Consider the following 19,059-nt stretch of genomic DNA (forward strand, 5'->3'; position numbering starts at 1 on the left):
AAATATTGAAAAAATAAAAAAAAAATATTGGATTTTTTCCAATAAACTAAGAGGATCATCTTTAGTTCTAAATTTCATCATAGAAACAAATGACAATGAAAACATGATGACCCAAAACCTATGGGATGCAGCAAAAGCAGTTCTAAGAAGGAAGTTTACAACAATTCAATCTCACCTCAAGAAACAAGAAAAATCTCAAATAAACAATCTAACCCTACACTTAAAACAACTAGAGAAAGAAGAATAAAGAAAACCCGAAGTCAGTAGAAGGAAAGAAATCATAAAGATCAGTGCAGAAATAAATGAAATAGAAATGAAGAAAACAATAGCAAAGATCAATAAAACTAAAAGCTGGTCCTTTGAGAAGATTAACAAAATTGATAAACACTTAGCCAGACTCATCAAGAAAAAAAGGGAGAGGACATAAATCAATAAAATTAGAAATGAAAAAGGAGAAATCACAACTGACACTGCAGAAATACAAAGGATTATAAGAAACTACTACAAACAACTAAATGCCAATAAAATGGATAACCATGAAGAAATGGACAAATTCTTGGAAAGGTACAATTTTCCAAGACTGAATCAGGAGGAATTAGAAAATATTAACAGATCTATCACAAGTAATGAAATTGAAACCGTAATTAAAAATCTTCCAACAGGGCTTCCCTGGTGGCGCAGTGGTTGAGAGTCCGCCTACCGATGCAGGGGACAAGGGTTCGTGCCCCGGTCCGGGAAGATCCCACATGCCGCGGAGCGGCTGGGCCCGTGAGCCATGGCCGCTGAGCCTGCGCGTCCGGAGCCTGTGCTCCGCAACGGGAGAGGCCACAACAGTGAGAGGCCCGCGTACCGCCAAAAAAAAAAAAAAAAAAAATTTCCAACAAACAAAAGTCCAGGACCAGATGGCTTCACAGGCGAATTCTATCAAACATTTAGAGAAGAGTTAACACTGATCCTTTTCAAAATCCTCCAAAAAATTGCAGAGGGAGAAACACTCCCAAATTCATTCTATGAAGCAACAATCCTCTCTTACCGAAACCAGAAAAAGATATCACAGAAAAAGAAAACTATAGACCCATATCACTGATGAACATAGATGCAAAAATCCTGGAAAAAATACTAGCAAACAGAATCCAACAAGACATTAAAAGGATCATACAACATGATCAAATGGGGTTCATGCCAGGGATGCAAGAATTCTTCAATATATGCAAATCAATCAATGTGATACACCACATCAACAAATTAAGGAATAAAAACCATATGATCATCTCAATAGATGTAGAGAAAGCTTTTGACAAATTTCAACACTGATTTATGATAAAGACTCTCCAGAAAATGGGCAGAGAGGGAAACTACCTCAACATAATAAAGGCCCTATATGACAAACCCACAGCAACCATCATTCTCAATGCTGAAAAACTGAAACCATTTCCTCTAAGATCAGGAACAAGATAAGGATGTCCACTTGCCAGTCTTATTCAACATAGTTTTGGATGTACTAGCCACAGCAATCAGAGAAGAAAAAGAAATAAAAGGAATACAAATTGGAAAAGAAGTAAAATTGTCATTGTTTGCTGATGACATGATACTACACATAGAAAATCCTAAAGATGCCACCAGAAAACTACAAAACTAATCAATGAAATTGGGAAGGTTGCAGGATACAAAATTAATGCACAGAAATCTCTGGCATTCCTCTACACCAAGAATGAAAAATCTGAAAGAGAAATTAAGGAAACACTCCCATTTACCATAGCAACAAAAAGAATAAAATACCTAGGAATAAACCTGCCTAAGGAGGTGAAAGACTTGTCCTCAGAAAACTATAAAACACTGATGAAAGAAATCAAAGGTGACATAAATAGAGGGAGAAATATACCATGTTCTTGGATTGGAAGAATCAATATTGTGAAAATGACTATACTACCCAAAGCAATCTACAGATTCAATGCAATCTGTCTCAAACTAACAATGGGGTTCTTCACAGAATTAGAACAAAAAATTTTGCAATTCATATGGAAACACAAAAGACTCCGAATAACCAAAGCAATATTGAGAAAGAAAACAGAGTTGGAGAAATCAGGCTTCCTGACTTCACACTATACCATAAAGCTACAGTAATCAAGACAGTATGGTACCGGCACAAAAACAGAAATATAGATCAATGGTACAGGATAGAATATGCAGAGATAAACCCACACACATATGGACACCTAATTTACGATAAAAGTGGCAAGAACATACAATGGAGAAAAGGCAGCCTCTTCAATAAGTGGTGCTGGGAAAATGGGACAGCTACACGTAAAAGAATGAAATTCGAACACTCCCTTACACCATACACAAAAATAAACTCCAAATGGATTAAAGACTTAAATGTAAGACAAGACACTATAAAACTCTTAGATGAAAACAGGAAAAACACTCTTTCACATAAACCACAGCAAGATCTTTTTTGACCCACCTTCTAGAGTAATGGAAATAAAAACAAAAATAAACAAATGGGACTTAATTAAACTTAAAAGCTTTTGCACAGCAAAGGAAATCATAAACAATACAAAAAGACAATCCTCAGAATAGGAGAAAATATTTGCAAGTGAAACAAAGGACAAAGTATTAATCTCCAAAATATACAAACAGCTCATGGAGCTCATTATCAAAAAAAGAAACAATCCAGTTAAAAAATGGGTGGAAGACCTAAATAGACATTTCACCAAGGAAGACATATAGATGGCCATGAGGCACATGAAAAGATGCTCAACATCACTAATTAATAGAGAAATGTAAATCAAAACTACAGTGAGGTATCACCTCACGCCAGTCAGAACGGCTATTATCAAAAAATCTAGAAACAATAAATGCTGGAAAGGGTGTGGTGAAAAGGGAACTCTCCTACACTGTTGGTGGAAATGTAAATTGATACAACCACTATGGAAAACAGTATGGAGGTTTCTTAAAAAACTAAAAATAGAACTACCATATGACCCAGCAATCCCATTACTGGGGATATACGCTGAGAAAACCATAATGCAAAAAGAGACATGTACCACAATGTTTATTGCAGCACTATTTACAATAGCCAGGACATGGAACCAACCTAAATGTCCATAGACAGATGAATGGATAAAGAAGATGTGGCACATATATACAATGGAATATTACTCAGCCATAAAAAGAAAATGAAATTGAGTTATTTGTAGGGAGGTGTATGGACCTAGAGTCTGTCATACAGAGTGAAGTAAGTCAGAAAGAGAGAAACAAATACCATACACTAACGCATATATATGGAATCTAAAAAACAAAAGAAAATGGTACTGATGAACCTAGTTGCAGGGCAGGAATAAAGATGTAGACATAGAGAATGAACTTGAAGACACGGGGTGGGAGGGGGAAGCTGGGGTGAAGTGAGAGTAGCATTCACATATATACACTACCGAATGTAAAATAGTTAGCCAGTGGGAAGCAGCAGCATAGCATAGGGAGATCAGCTCGGTGCTTTGTGATGACCGAGAGGGGTGGGATAGGGAGGATGGGAGGGAGGTTCAAGAAGGAGGGGATATGGGGACATATGTATTCATATGGCTGATTCACTTTGTTGTACAACAGAAACTATCATAGTATTGTGAAGCAATTATACTCCAATAAAGATTTATTAAAAAAAAAATTTACCAGAGAAGATATATGGGATGGCAAAGAACTACACCAAAAGTTGCTCAATATCATTAATCATTAGGGAAATGCAAATTTAAATCATAACAAGATATAACTATACACCCACTAAAATGTCTAAAACTAGAAAGACTGACAAGACCTGGTGCTGGTAAAGATGTGGAAAAATTGGAACCCTCATACTGCTGATGGGAATGTAAAATATGACAATCACTTTGGAAAATAATTTTGCAGTTATTTATATAGTTAAATATACATTTGCCCACCATATGACCCTGCCATTCCACTCTTAGGTATTTAGGCAAGAGAAATAAAATTTTATGACTGCACAAATACTTTTACATAAATGTCCTTAGCAGCGTTATTTATAATAGTGAAAACTGGAAATAATGCAAATTTCCATGACACATGATTGGGAAAAACCATTTGTGACATAACTATAAAATGAAATACTACACATAAGATGGAATGTAATAGTGATATATATACACAACAACTTGAATGAATCTCAAAAATATTACGCTGAGCAGAAACCTGACTAAAAAATACAAATACTAAAAAAAAAAAAATACTAAAATATCGTTCTTATGATATTATAGAAAAGCCAAAGCTAATCACTGTGACAAAAGATACATTAGTGGTTCCAGAGTGGGTGTCAGGGCTGGGGTTAGAGGGAAGAAATGGACAGTAGGAGAGCAGGATAATACTTTTGAGGTGATGGATATAGTCTTTATCTTAATTGTTGTGGTAGTTACTCAGGTGTGTACATTATTCTAAATGCATTTAAATGTACATTTGAAATTAATACATTTTATGTAAATTACAGAACAGTAAACTCGATTTTTAAAAATAGTGCTACAACAGGAGAAAGAAGGACAAACTTGATCCCATCCATTCAATCCAGTCTCTACATGAACCAGAGAGATCTCTGAAAAATATGAAAATTGTTTTATGCTTAAAATCCATCAAACACTCTTCACTGTCCTCAGGATAGAGTACCAACATTTTAGCATGGAATACAAGGTCCTTGACTATCTGGCTCCCCCAAAATCTGCTGATTTCACCCTAATTTTCCAGATCACTCTCAGTTCTCTAGACACACTAAACTCTAAGTTACATCCACATCATTGTACATGTTATTCTATCCACCCAGAGCCCTTTTTCTCCTTCTCAAGCCAAGGCTGAATGTTACTTTCTTCCCTATTTGAGCACTGAGCTATGAGGTCTGTGAGTGCCTGACCCACAGTAGCTCCTCAAAAATGTTGAATGAATGAAAACCTAGATATAGGAATTGCGGAGGTCACTGAAAACAAACAGGATGATTTGTTTTTTCCAAAAAAATTTACTAGAAACATTATAATTCCCTGCATGATATTTAGCATTTCAACTTTGGGTTCAACCGAAAATACAGTATTCTGAAAAGTAAAACCAGTAATACTATAATCTCTTGTTTTATCCAAGGTTTAGTTGCATTTTCCAAGTATAATCCTATTTAGTGGGAGTAAGAGTCAGAGGCCCAGCTTTTATGAATATCCTTTATTTAGACAGCAAGAAATACCCCTAGCAACAGACTTGAAATATTCTTCTACCTGGGGTGCAGGGCAGAAGAGCAAGGAGCATCTGGATCATTTTCAAGGCACTTTATGGCTTATGGAGAACTTTTGTGGAGTTATCTTAATCAATAGTTACAAAACCATTGTGATGTAGATAGCCAAGTATTAATTCTTTTTTTTTTTTTTTTGTAAGAGAACTCGAAGACCCAAGGAGGTTAAGTGATTTTCCTATGTACACACTGGAAGACCTAGAAATGGAACTATGGTCTTCTGACTTTCCGTAATTCCATTTTGCTAATAATGACAGAAAAGGAACCATATTAGTAATTTAGGGAGAACTCCTGTGCAGTTTATGAACCTTTAAACCATTTAGCATATAATTTCTTGGGTGGAGATCACCCTACCCCATTCTGGAAAAGACACAAAGGTTGGAGTAATATGTTCTACACTACTTACTGGCTGAGTTGCCTTGGGCAAGCCACTTACACTTGCTAAATACCAGCTTCCTCCTAAGCAAAATTGGGACTATAATAGCAGAGATGCCATAGAATCATTGTGAGAACTCCTGTATATAATGCATGTAAATAAACTATTAAAATATACGTTGCATAAAGTTAGCTTTTGAAATTATAATTGCCTGGTGAGGGGAGTCAGTTACAGTGACCTCTGTAGAACACTGGGTATGAGAAGAAGCTGTAGAAAATCAGGATCACTTTTTTCATGTGAGAGCATTAAGGAATCACTAGATGGGCACTAGATGTGATCAATAGATCTACAGGTGATGAAATCTCAGTCAGATCAGGGAGCTGTGATGGAATAAAATTCCTGGCAGGACAATTTACTGTGAATGCAGAAATGGAGCTCGAAGGAGTTTTTTGAAAGAAATAATTATAATCCTCCCCAAATCAGAGATTTTGACAATTGGCTTTTGCAATCTCTTCGCATATGGCTTCTGTTCTCATTACCTAAACGCCACCAAAGACTGTTGACATTTCATTGTTGTTTTCTTTGTTGCAGAAGAATTGTTTGGTCATTATAGAAAAAAATATACAGGAGTCTCATAATCTCTCTATCCATATATAAAATTAATATTTTTGTATATGTTCTTTCTCTCTTTTGCTCAGATATTTCAAAAATAGAGATTCATGGGCTTCCCTGGTGGCGCAGTGGTTGAGAGTCCGCCTGCCGATGCAGGGGACACGGGTTCATGCCCCGGTCCGGAAAGATCCCACATGCCGCGGAGCAGCTGGGCCCGTGAGCCATGGCCGCTGAGCCTGCGCGTCCAGAGCCTGTGCTCCGCAACAGGAGAGGCCACAACAGTGAGAGGCCCGTGTACCACAAAAAAAAAAAAGAGATTCACCAGTGACTTTAGTCACGAAATTCAAGTGACTTTCTTGAATCTCCAATCTCTCTAAAACTTTAACCCTCCCTTCATTCTTCATAAATTAGTCTTCCTTTGATTTAACGCCTAATAGTAAACTTACCTACTTCTCCAAACTTAAAATTCAATATGTCTTAAAATGAAATATTCTGTCCCAAATACTCTTTTCCTCTCCTGTGTCTTTTTCTTCTGTTAATAGCATCACCTCGTCCTTTTTCCTTTCCCATTGCCTGTATCCAGTTACCAAGTTCTCCACCGCTCTCTCCCACCTCACCTCTCTCCTTTATTTCAGTGGCATTATCTTAGTTGAGGCCCTTGTTACCAAATTCCCTGACATTTGTAAGAAGATTCTCTTTTTACTATTTCCAGGCTCTCATTCCAATTCAGACTGAGCTCCTCAGTCAGATTCACCCTTTACAACATAATTCTGATAATTTTATCTCTATTTAAAACCTGCAATGACCAAGAAAAGCCCTAACTCTTCGGCATGGGCACACCAGGTCCTTACCATCTGGTCTCAGCTGCCTGCTTCACTGCTTTCCACGCATCCCCTTCACTTACTTATTCCCCAGAAAGACCAGACTCCTACATACTTCCTACACGCTCTCCACATGGTCCTACTCCAGGCTTTCTTCCCACTGTTTACTTCGCGTTCAAATCTTGGTTTGCCCCATATCCACATGTTGAAATACTACCTACCTTTCATGGCTCAGACTAAATGATGTCTCTACAAAGGACATTATGATGCTTTCATTTGGAAAATACTCTCATTTTCCTTTGTCTCCCTGTGGTGAGTTCTTGCTAACTTTCTATAGAACTTGTCCCTTTCTATTTTGCATCACAAATAATTAAGTGCATGAAGTCCATCTGGACACACTGAGGAAAGTTGTTTCTTTACATGTGAATCCTCCATAATGTACAGTAACTTGTTCATGGTCAGGATTCATTAAACACTCACTGAATGAATGAATGAATATCTGACTTGAGCTGATGTGGAGTTAATAATTAGACTATGTCTATGATTTTCATAATCAGAACATCTTAATTTCAATATGCTTAGTAATAAAGGAAAAAAGACAAGTGTGTATTTCAGTGTTGATGTAGTATTTCTGCTACAGATGAGCATGTATTTCTGCTCTATTATAGTAGATCTAATAAGGAAATGCATAAAAGATAAGAGGATAGGCTATTAATACCAAGAGTCTTTGGAGAAGAGTTCTCTGCTTTATTTCATTAGTGATATCAGTGAGAAATTATGCAAAGGATGTGTTGATGAGAATTAGTCTCTACAGGGTTATCCCGAAGCACTTTTACATCACGATATTGTAGAGACTGTATAAAGACTGTACCAGTTATATAACAAGAAATGAGTCTCTGTTAAAGCCATTATCCACGAAGCATAAACTGCCTTGCATTATGACGGCATTAGACTAAAACTTCATTTGGAAGGATTTTGTGGCCAACATGTTTTCAGGTGTGAAAGCTCTGTATTCCTAATATTTTTTGACCCTATTTCTAGGTAAGGTTTTGAGTCAATAGATAGATGAGCTCCCTAAAATATAACCTGAACTTTGGAGTATAAAAGCATTTACTCTAAGGATTATGCAAGCAATAATTAATAAGCTGGTTTAATACTGAAAAATACAAGAATATGAAGTCTTACAGTTGTTTTTCAAATTCCCAAAGCTGTGAGCTGAGAATACAGGGCAGCAATAAGCGTTCTAATATCTGGCAATTCCCCTACCACTCCTGGTCCTTCATTGCAATCGATTGATGAAATGACATATGTTCTAACTCTTACTTCTCTCCTGTCTCTTCACATATCGGCAGGCTTTCTATATTGATGAAGTTGCTATGGAATCAGCATGAGTTCTGGGCTTCAAGGATATGTATGGGATAGAAGAGGGAGAACTGTCTGAATATATATCACACTAAATAAAAATGTTTTTACTGGGAAACTTTTCTAGGAACCCAACAGAAGAAATAGTCATAGGCTAAAGATAATTTTAACAGGAAGTGACTTCTATCTCAGTCTTTTACTTTTTTTCCTATATAATTTACCCTAGGATTCCATGTGCTTTGATTGTTGTCAGAGTGAACTTCTTAATAAAGAGCCCCTTTGGCTATATTGGCTGACATTTTCTAAAACCTCATGAATTGGCATTTTATTCTAACAAGGATATAATAAACATTTAAATTTCTTTAAGGTCATGGAATAGAATTTAGGCATTTGGATTAAAATTATGCTGCTAGAATCTTGCATGTCTTGAAAAAAATTTAAAAGCAAAACCAATGTTCTAAAGTAATCCAATGTTTAATAATTCTGCATCAATTTATTTTCACTTCTAGCGGCTTTGGAGATTTGATTTTAATCAAGATGATGCTTATGAATATTTGGAAAAGAAATACAATAACACTCTGATATAATCACGATCATTTCTATATCCCAAATAGCCCATCTGGCCAGAAAGAAAATGGCAGAATCTGTAAGGCAGTGTGTAGGGTTGCTTCATGCTAAGCTTAGCACTGTTGGAATCTATTACAGGTCGTAAGCCAAATAAATACAAAAGCGGATTGAAGCCTCTTTTGTCTAACACTGGTCAAGATTAATCTTGTTAATATGCCAGTTTCTGAATGAATATCATATAAAAGTTTAAAGGTCCACATACTCACTTGTAACCAGGGAAATGTAATGTAAAAATGTCATGTTTTATTCACCAAAAGATGAAAACGAATGAGAAAAGAATGAAGATATCTGATTTTGGCAAGAGTGCAGAAAAATTATATTCCCAGGAATCTTTGGCAGTAGACTAAATTGATATGGCCCATTTGGAATTTTTTAAAAAGGTATAAACATTTAAAATGTATTCCCTGTAAGCAGGAAATTCCATATCTGTAATCTTACCCTGCTGAAATATGTGCTAAAAGAGTAGGATTAATAACGAACATTGATTGAGTGCTCTGTATTCTCCAGCATTGTTCTAAGTGCTTTACAAACATTAGCTCATTTTATTATCACCATAACTCCATGGGGTACATACTATTATTATCAAGAAACTGAGGCCCAGAGCAATGAACTGTGTGCTCAAGGGCATACAGTAGTGGAGTCAAGACTCCAACACTGGACCCAGCATTCTTTAACCATTACATCTCATTGCTTCTCTCGGTAGAGCTACATGTGTTGCACATGGCACAAAAGGCTACTCATTGCAGCACTATTTGTAATAGAAAAAAATTGGAACCATCAACAGGAAAATTATTAAATGAATTACAGGTATTTCCAACACTTTAAACTTCTGCCGAACTTCCCTCTGACACAAACCTATAGAAATGCTTGAAATATATATATATATGTATATATATATTTTTTTTACTTTAGGTGCCAATGGTTGTGTTTATCTTATGTGTCAGCCCTTGCTGCATTATTATCAGTGGTCTCCACATGGTATGGTTCTTGTTTTGTTCATTTGTTTTCTTTTTCCTCTCTCCTCTTTCCTCTGTTTCTTCGTCCCTCTCCATGCATTTGTTGCACAGACTGTAGTTGGTGTGTTCTTACAAAAGATGGATTGTTGTTCGTATGCGTATTTTAATGCATGCAAAAGAACTATGTTATATATCTTGTTGTGATTTCTACTTTATTCACCTAGCAAATATTTTCAAGATGTATCCAAGTCACTGTGTATATAATTAATCTGTTGCTTGTACTGATGCATGTACTACAAGGTGAGCAGCAACACAGTTTAGCATCTACTCCTCTCGTGGTGGATGCCTGATTGGTGCAATTTCCCGCCAACAAAAATAGCACCCTGCTGAGCTTTCTCACACATGTCTTCTTTCGGATCCACTGAGCATTTCTTTGGACTGTACACACAGGAACAGAACTGTTGGGTCTCACAGAGTAGGTGCAAACTTATTGTACAATAACTAAGTACTGCCAGACTGTTCTGTAGAACACCTCCACCAATGTTCTCCTTCAGCAGAAGTACATGAATATTTATAAGGCCTCATACCCCACCCACACCTGCCATTATCCAATGTTCTTATTTTTGTCAGTCTAATAGCAGTTACATGATACCTCACTGTTTTAGTTTCATCCTGAAAATCAAATTAAACATATCTAAACTTTAAAAAGTAGAAACAGGAAACTTGGTGGTACAAAAAATAAAAGGGGAGCCCAAAGTCAATGCTGACATTCTGTTGCCCCATCATAAATTGGATGCATCTATAGGCCCACTCCTACATAAAGATACGACCTTGAGTTTCACGAGATTCTTGCATACAGCTGAGATCCTGTGTCCTAGTTTGAGTTTTTCCAGAAGCAGGATGTGAGACAAAAATTTAAGTGCAAATAGTGTACGTAATATAGAAGTGGAAGGCAGGCATTATAGGACACATTAATTAGCCAGCCATTATGGTGTACAACTGAGGATTAAATCTGCAGGGAAACACATATGTTAGAATGATCCCACCCAAAGGGCAAGGGACTGGGAAATATATACACAAACGACAGCAAATTATTGATTGAGAGCTGCTCCTTCTAGAAGTGTTAACTCCTCTGCACTTCAGGGCTGCCTGTGTAATAGGCATGGAGATGCAGATACAGTCATTGAAGTCAGCAAGAATAAGATGCATAGGACACTGATACAATCTCCTTGCACCACTCTGATTCGTTAGACCCAACATTGAGTTTCCTCCATTCTCTCATTGCTTCTTCCAAGCGCCATCCAGTTACAATTTCTCAAAATAAATTTACAACAGGTTTAGTGAGGAGAGTTATAGTTGATCCTAAGGCCATGACTGATAGACATTATCTACCTTTTCTACCATTCATTCAAGACTTTCCTACCACTTGGCTAGCGCTTGTGTTCATTACCATTGCCAGCCCCATGGAGTAACCTGGACCTTCCTGCCTGAGTGGTTGAGGACCAAGTTACCTTGGTTTTGTCAGGCTAGAGTTGCTGCAATTTCCCCTTTAAGATTGTGACTGGAAAAGGGAAGCACCAGAAAGAATTTTCTGAGTTCCAGATCCACGTATGCCTTCCTGTCCCTATTATGAGCAGCAAAGCTACCTCCTCACGATAATCAGAGTGGATTACCTCTGCCAGGAGAGCAGTTCCTTTCTTTTTCTGTGTGTCTGTTGTGTTGAAGAGCTCAAAATGACAGGCAGAAGCCATAACATTAGGTTTAATGAAACCTTTACTATGTCTTCTGGGACAATCATTACTCTTCTGGGAACAAAGACCCCAGTAGAGTCTGAACTTATCGGGGAGGGGATAGGAAGTAAAAGTTCCCCAAGTGAGCAGGGTCACTCCTATGCCCATTGTTGGGTCCTAGATCTATATAGTGGTAGAGTGAATACTATATAATTACCACTGGTTAAAAGTGTAAATTTTATCTTGATAAATTAAAGCTGTTTATACCCTATGACCAGTGATTCTGGATGATGAGGTATTACAAACCCTAGGATATGTTTACAAGAGACCCAAGATACTCATTGCAGCATGGCCTGTATTAGCGAAAGATTGGAAATAATATGAAAGAAAAGTGATAACAGCAGTATCATGAAAGTCCTTACTTCCCCAATCTTGGTTTTTAACTTCTTCTATTATTACCAATTCCTGCCATAAAAGATTTATGTAAGAATTTGATACATTGGTTGTAAAATCCCTAGCATAGTGCTTGGAGAACAGTAGGCACTCAATAAATAGTAGGTTTTTTAAGTTTTTTGTTATTACCTAGAATGACAATATACTCTGTGACTGAAAACACACAAAAAAACAGAAGTGAATTTAAAATAATAAAAGAATCAGAGATCTTATGTTCCTTGTGAGAATTTCTAGCTCCCTCCAAGAGCCGTGTTTCATTTATCATATACTCAACTTAGAATTAGATGTGGGGAAAACCTGAGATGATTAGATGTCCCCTATTTATTAGGGCTCAGTGTAGTTTTAAGTTGTATAGCCTAGGAAATTTGCAGAGTTGAAGCTTGTGTGATTGGGTGTGAACTTTGTTCATTATGCAGGTGCCGGAGGATGCTTTTTTTTTTTTTTAACATCTTTTTTGGGGTATAATTGCTTTACAATGGTGTGTTAGTTTCTGCTTTATAACAAAGTGAATCAGTTATACATATACATATGTTCCCATATCTCTTCCCTCTTGCGTCTCCCTCCCTCCCACCCTCCCTATCCCACCCCTCTAGGCGGTCACAAAGCACCGAGCCGATATCCCTGTGCTATGCAGCTGCTTCCCACTAGCTATCTACCTTACGTTTGTTAGTGTGTATATGTCCATGACTCTCCTTCTTTTAATGCAAAGCAGAGAGAGGCTCCAAGGTTCCCTGTGCCTGTGGAGGCTTGAGTCTCTTGCTAGGAAGAGCAGTACAACACAAATGAGGTTTCCAGCTGGTGGCTGAAAAACAATCCCTTGAGCGGATTCTCAGGAGGAAGCTTTACTGATGACTGAGTAGGGTGTACCTGAGACAGAGGAAAAAGGCTTTGGAAACAGAAATTTAGGAAGCCTCATTATAGTCAACTGAAGCTGTGACTTTAATCAACAAAGTCTGAAAGCCTCTGACCACGGACATTTTAGTGCTTGACCTTTCTGGGGTGACCAAAACGGCCTTTTAAAGACCACCAATTTCTAATAAATCCCCAGACAATTCCTTTTCCATCCTTAATGTCCACCCTGGTATTCCTATTTGTAAAGCCCCACTCCCTAAAATTACTTTTCTGATGACCCCATCCTCATTTATATTTTACAACGGACTATATCCAGGATTATTCCTAAGTATTCACTGGTTTTAGTTGGTTAATGGACTCCACAGTAAATCCGTGACTAAAAATAGCTCTCCCCTCGAATGCCGGCCGAGGCAAAATGTGAGTCTTTCTTTATCATGACCAGTCTTATAGAGACATTTATTTTTATTATCTCAAAATTGGTCTGTCCTCTTCTGCTCTCTCATGACAGTTCTTTAACCACCGACACTGGCAAGATATAGAAAAAGATGCTTCTCAGGAAGACAGACTTAGCGCCGGTGCCATGAAACCAATAGGCCAGGATTATAGGATAGGAGGAAATACTTTTCTTTTGCTTGCTTATCTATATTTCATTGGTTGTTCTCACAACACATGTATAAATATTATAAAAAGAAAAAATAGCCTTTTGAAAGTATTTCCAAGATAAACTGCTTCTTTCCTTCACAATTCAGTCTATCATAAAATAAAGAGCAATCTCATATTTTAAAATTTCTCTGCTGTTTTCAGCTCCTGATTGGTTATATTTCAAAACAACAAAAGATGGAATTCCTTTCTTCAGATATCACTTCCAAATAATTCAATTATCCTCACTTCTGGTTGTTGTGACATGATGTTGATAAACGCCAACCACATATTAATACTTTAGCATTGTCCACAATACAACAAAAACCTGAGGGATGCAAAGTTTTAGCATAACAAATCAAATCATCTGTGCACAATTACTAAAAAAACACTACCTGGTTGGTGGGATATTTCACTATCTAGTAATGATTTTGATTTTGTAGATAGAGATCTCTTTCTATGCTTTAGGGGGAAGAACTGGCTTATGGTAATCTAAATACTGAAAACTGAATAATAAGTATTTTAATTTTTGAAAGTACCAATACCTCCGTTGTCATCAAAAAAGTGTGATAAAGTCTTCTATATACAATAAAAATTATTTATGGTGTTTCTCTCATCAAAGGGCATTTCTGTATCTTTCTGTGACAATTATCTAAGTCTGTATTTAAGTACCTGACAATTAAAATAAAAACTATTAAGATGATAATTTATACTTTTCTCTATTTCTTTTTTCTTTACCACTTATTTATTTCCAAGTAACCCTATCATTATGAAAGAAACAAATGATGAAATTTATTATGTTTCAAGGTTCCCAGAGGAGGGAAGCCTTCAACTGAAACCAGAGAATTCATAGCAAATACATGAGAAGGTACACTTAATGTAGAGGTCTGCAATTGCTCAGAGAGCTTGGTTAAATAAATATGATTTATTTATTTATAAATATAAATATGAAGGCATATTTAAAGAATTAAGAATCTCTAAAGAATTAAGATCTTAGCAAATTTCACCAGATGCACGATAGAACCTAGTCATCCACTTTAAATTGGGAGCTTTTAACTCTACTCAGTCTGTAAAACATTCAACACGGTGCCATGTGTACAGACATTCCTTTAAAAAATACGTTTCAATGGTGACAGTTAACATTATTTTTAGTTTTGCATAACAGCTGCAGACTATAATTAAGGCAACTAAAATTTGTAGATGACATTAGCCCTTGATAATACAATATTTTATATTTGTCGCACAACCTGTTGTTCAGAGTCCAGAGCCTGCACTCAGGACTCTTCATGTATTAGTGGGATTTGGGTTAATACTATTTCCAGGAATTATTCCTAGTAGCACATGCGAGCTGCAATATCCAGGAATCAACGTCTAAAGGTTTAGAGGCCCTGCTGGAGAGATTCTTTCCCTGGATACTTCTTGCATTACTGTATTTCCCAGATGATTAATTTCACACTCTTCCAAGAGCTGCTGTTGCTGTAATCTCTTCCGATCTATTTCTTTTTTTCCGATCTATTTTTGATCATCACTTCATTGACTTTTTAACTGGAATGTTTTAAATCCCCATGACAGCTATACCATAGTATCTTTTTCATAACCCTGCCGACTTCTCATAAAATTTTAAAAGTCTTCCATTGGTGGATATTTCAGAATCATTGAAAATGGAAAGAGAATAGAATACAATTGACTCAAAAAGAAAGTACAGTCTTTAGTGAAACAATGTGAATTGTTGGAATTAGAGATCTGTTAAGAACATTAATAATCAGAAAATGGATAGGAGGGGAGAAAGAAAGACAAAAACTAGGGAAGAAAAAATGGAGGGAAAAAGCCCTAAAAGTGGCTTTGGGAAATGCTTAAAAGAGCAAAATGAAGGCTATTCAGACTCAGAGTAAGTGGTTCTGGTTCCAGGTGCATCTTCCAATCTCACCTGGTCAAATCCAAGGACATCAATTCACCTCTCCCAATGCTCCGACTCCTCTAATCTAATGCAAAATAAGTCTGTTGGGAAAAATAACCTTCAAGGTTTCTTCCAACTTCAATATTTTTGTGGAAAAGGTAAATGATTAAACACCAAAAACAGATCATATCTTTTAAGACTTGCCTCCTTGGTAACAGCATGAAATTCATTTTTTGCCTTCTATACAATCATGTCACTTAAAACATTATATGTCAAAGGCAAATTCATCTAACACCCTAGGGATATTTTCTGTCTGTTCTCTTTTTTAGTGATATTCTGTGTTCACTGGAATTTGGATTTTTTTTCCCTTTTAATCTACTTTTCTTTGAACTCAGACACTCGACTTGATGTTTCTGCTGTTCTCCAGAGTAAGAGAACTGTAGGGAAGTTTATGTTGAGTAACAGAGAGAATCTAAAGCCTTAGAGGCCCCATGGAAGAACATTCTCGCTGGATACTTCTTGCTTTACTTTACTTTTTCTAGAAGACTAAGACCTCAAATTCTATTCACCACTGACTACTCTTTCTAAAACTAGGCTTATGCTGAAGACACGAAACCTCAATTACAGTTCTTAACCACTTTTGTCACAAGTCCTTGATTCCACAAAAGCTTCTTCTTGCAAGTAATTTTCTCTATGACTTTTCTTCACACTCAAATAAGCATTGTCAATGAAAGATCTTGTTCTTCCAATTTTCTGCCAAATCCTTCACTTTATCTAATTGCTTGTGGATATTTGACAGGCTTGCTACTATGAAGTGATACAGCAATAAAAAAAAAAAGAATAATATATAAATCATCATTCCTCAGGCCCCACTAATATCTTAACTTCCAGCCACCAGGCAGTCTTTTGAGATGGATAAAGTTTGAGAAGTAGGCAAATATAGTCTTCATTGAAGCTTCCAGCCCCTTACAGAAGCCCTTTTTATGGATGGTGTGGCCGGTGTTAAGTATATAGAGCATAGATTCCTTGGGCGTCTTTTGATAGGGTTGTCTAGGCACCTCCAACGTGCCATCACATTCAACACTTTAGATGGACAGTAGTGCAGGGGTGCCTATGCCCCCAGCCAGATCTGCTCCCTTCAAGTCTCCAGATTTGTGAGCTCTACCTTGCACCGTTCTCCACTCAGAATCCTCCGTGTGGTTTGGAGACTCTCCCATAGCATCTGACTCTGCTCTTGACCCTGTGTCCTGAAATACTTCTGCCGTTTGACTGCTTCGATCCCTAGTTTAAATGTAGAAAACTTAGAAGTGAGTCAAAAGGAGAGCCTACATCATCACAGAATGTTAGAACTGAAAAGGGTCCTAGGGGGCATCAAGGTCACATAATTCCATTTTAGAAATGAGAAACTAGCTTCAAAGAGAGTAAGTAACTGTCCTCATGGGAAGCAGAGCTGGTAAATGGCCAAGATGAGGCTTATACATGTGACTTCTGATTCCAAACTCAGGGCCGTTGCCACTTTGCTGTGGTGAATTAGATGGGCGTTTCATGCACCTTGACGTAGTCAATGGGTAAGAAATCTGGGACAGAAGAGGCCCCTAAAATGCCCCTACGTTCATATATACCAGTGGCACCTGCTACTCTCAGCCACAATATGGAGAGTGGCTTATGAACTACAAAATCCATGCAAATTCAAGATAGATTTTCAACATCACCTTCCTTCATATGAGACCATCCCCGGGAGGCACAGTCATTTTTCTCCGACTCTGATAAGCAGTGGCCTGGTCTCTCCTCTTTTGGAAGATGATTTCTAAAGTTCTGCTGCACTCATCATAAAAATCCCCTGGGATAGAAAACTTACACAGAATTTTATTCTTTGTCGACGGGGGTGTACATGAGCCGAGTTAATATAACTTAAAAATGGCAAAATCAATGCAGCTTTGAGGGTAAATACCAATAGTAATAGAGCTCCTTGCTTTCTGAACTGGTTTTTGGTCTCATCTGTCTACACTTCTAATTCTGAGCATGCCATTTACAAATGAGTATTTTAAGTCAAGAGGATAGACTGACTTAGAAAAGTAGAACAGAAAGACTGGAAGTTGCTTTTTATCTGCTTTGAAAGCACTGTTACTATTACTGGTGGGTTGATTGTCTCATTCTGGTATGCACAGGACTCTGTTTCCTTATCCTGGTAAGTTGCTGCTATTATAAATGATTTCTCTTTTGTTCTGACAGCTTGAAAGCTACTGTACCCATTTAAAGAGTTATGAGTCTTTCTAAGCTGAATTCCAGAGTGATTATGATACTGCTGCTGTCATTGCCAAGTGTAAATTATATGGTCATAAATGAAAGTCTATCACGGCAGCATCTGGGCAGCACAGCCTCTGTCTTTGGGAACTGCTACCGCTTAAGTCAGTGTGCAGGGAGGTTTATAAGATGTAATAGTGATGCTTTCCCAAGGCAGAGTTTGTGCTGTTCTGAAATGCTGCTGTGTCCTTTGGCACCTGTTGATGTGTGCCTTGAACACCAGGCAGGCCTCACAAGCACCAGAAGTGGTAAAGAAATCAACATCCATCTTTATTTAAGGATAAATAGAGAATAATATTTATAGAAAAATTATCTGCAACTGCCCTTTGTTTAGGCCTAGGGGAGATGGCGATATTCAAGCTCATCTGAAGTCAGGAAAAAGTTTCCCAGAAATCTCACATCCTTATTCTTTTTTTTTTTTTTTTGCGTTACGCGGGCCTCTTACTGTTGTGGCCTCTCCCGTTGCGGAGCACAGGTTCTGGACGCGCAGGCTCAGCGGCCATGGCTCACGGGCCCAGTCGCTCCGCGGCATGTGGGATCTTCCCAGACCGGGGCACTAACCCACGTCCCCTGCATCGGCAGGCGGACTCTCAACCACTGCGCCACCAGGGAAGCCCCTTATTCTAAAGCTATCCTTCCTCTGGGTTTGCTTCCTTGCCTTGCTCCTCTCAGCTCCTAGGCCTTAATATGATGAATCTTCTTCAGTGCTCTCTCCCTTGTTTCCACAATTTCTCTCTTAATTTTAAAACAAAAAGGAAGGTGTGATGGGAGATGGTAGAAGACATTGGAAAAGTCATGGAAAAGAACATTGAGCTCATACTTTGTGCCAGAGCCAGTCACATCATTTTATTTAATATCCAAATCAAATTGAGATGGTTATCAATCTCATTTTAAACTGCAGGAAACTGAGACTCACAGGACTTAAATAACTAATCAATGGACTTATATTAGTAAGTTACAGATTTTGAACCCAAAGTCCATACTCTTCTCCCTATGATATCATTGTGTCAGGTGATCCCTAAAAGGTTTCTACTGGTGGAGTAAAGAGTTGGGTTTATTTTCAAAATATTACACAGCATAAATTAAAGAACAAGCATTATAGGGGAAAGGAAACACTCACAAGGCCAGAGTCAACCAACCAGAGATACAGGAAGCCTT

The sequence above is a fragment of the Pseudorca crassidens genome, chromosome 8, assembly GCF_039906515.1.
Source record: "Pseudorca crassidens isolate mPseCra1 chromosome 8, mPseCra1.hap1, whole genome shotgun sequence".
Taxonomy (NCBI): domain Eukaryota; kingdom Metazoa; phylum Chordata; class Mammalia; order Artiodactyla; family Delphinidae; genus Pseudorca; species Pseudorca crassidens.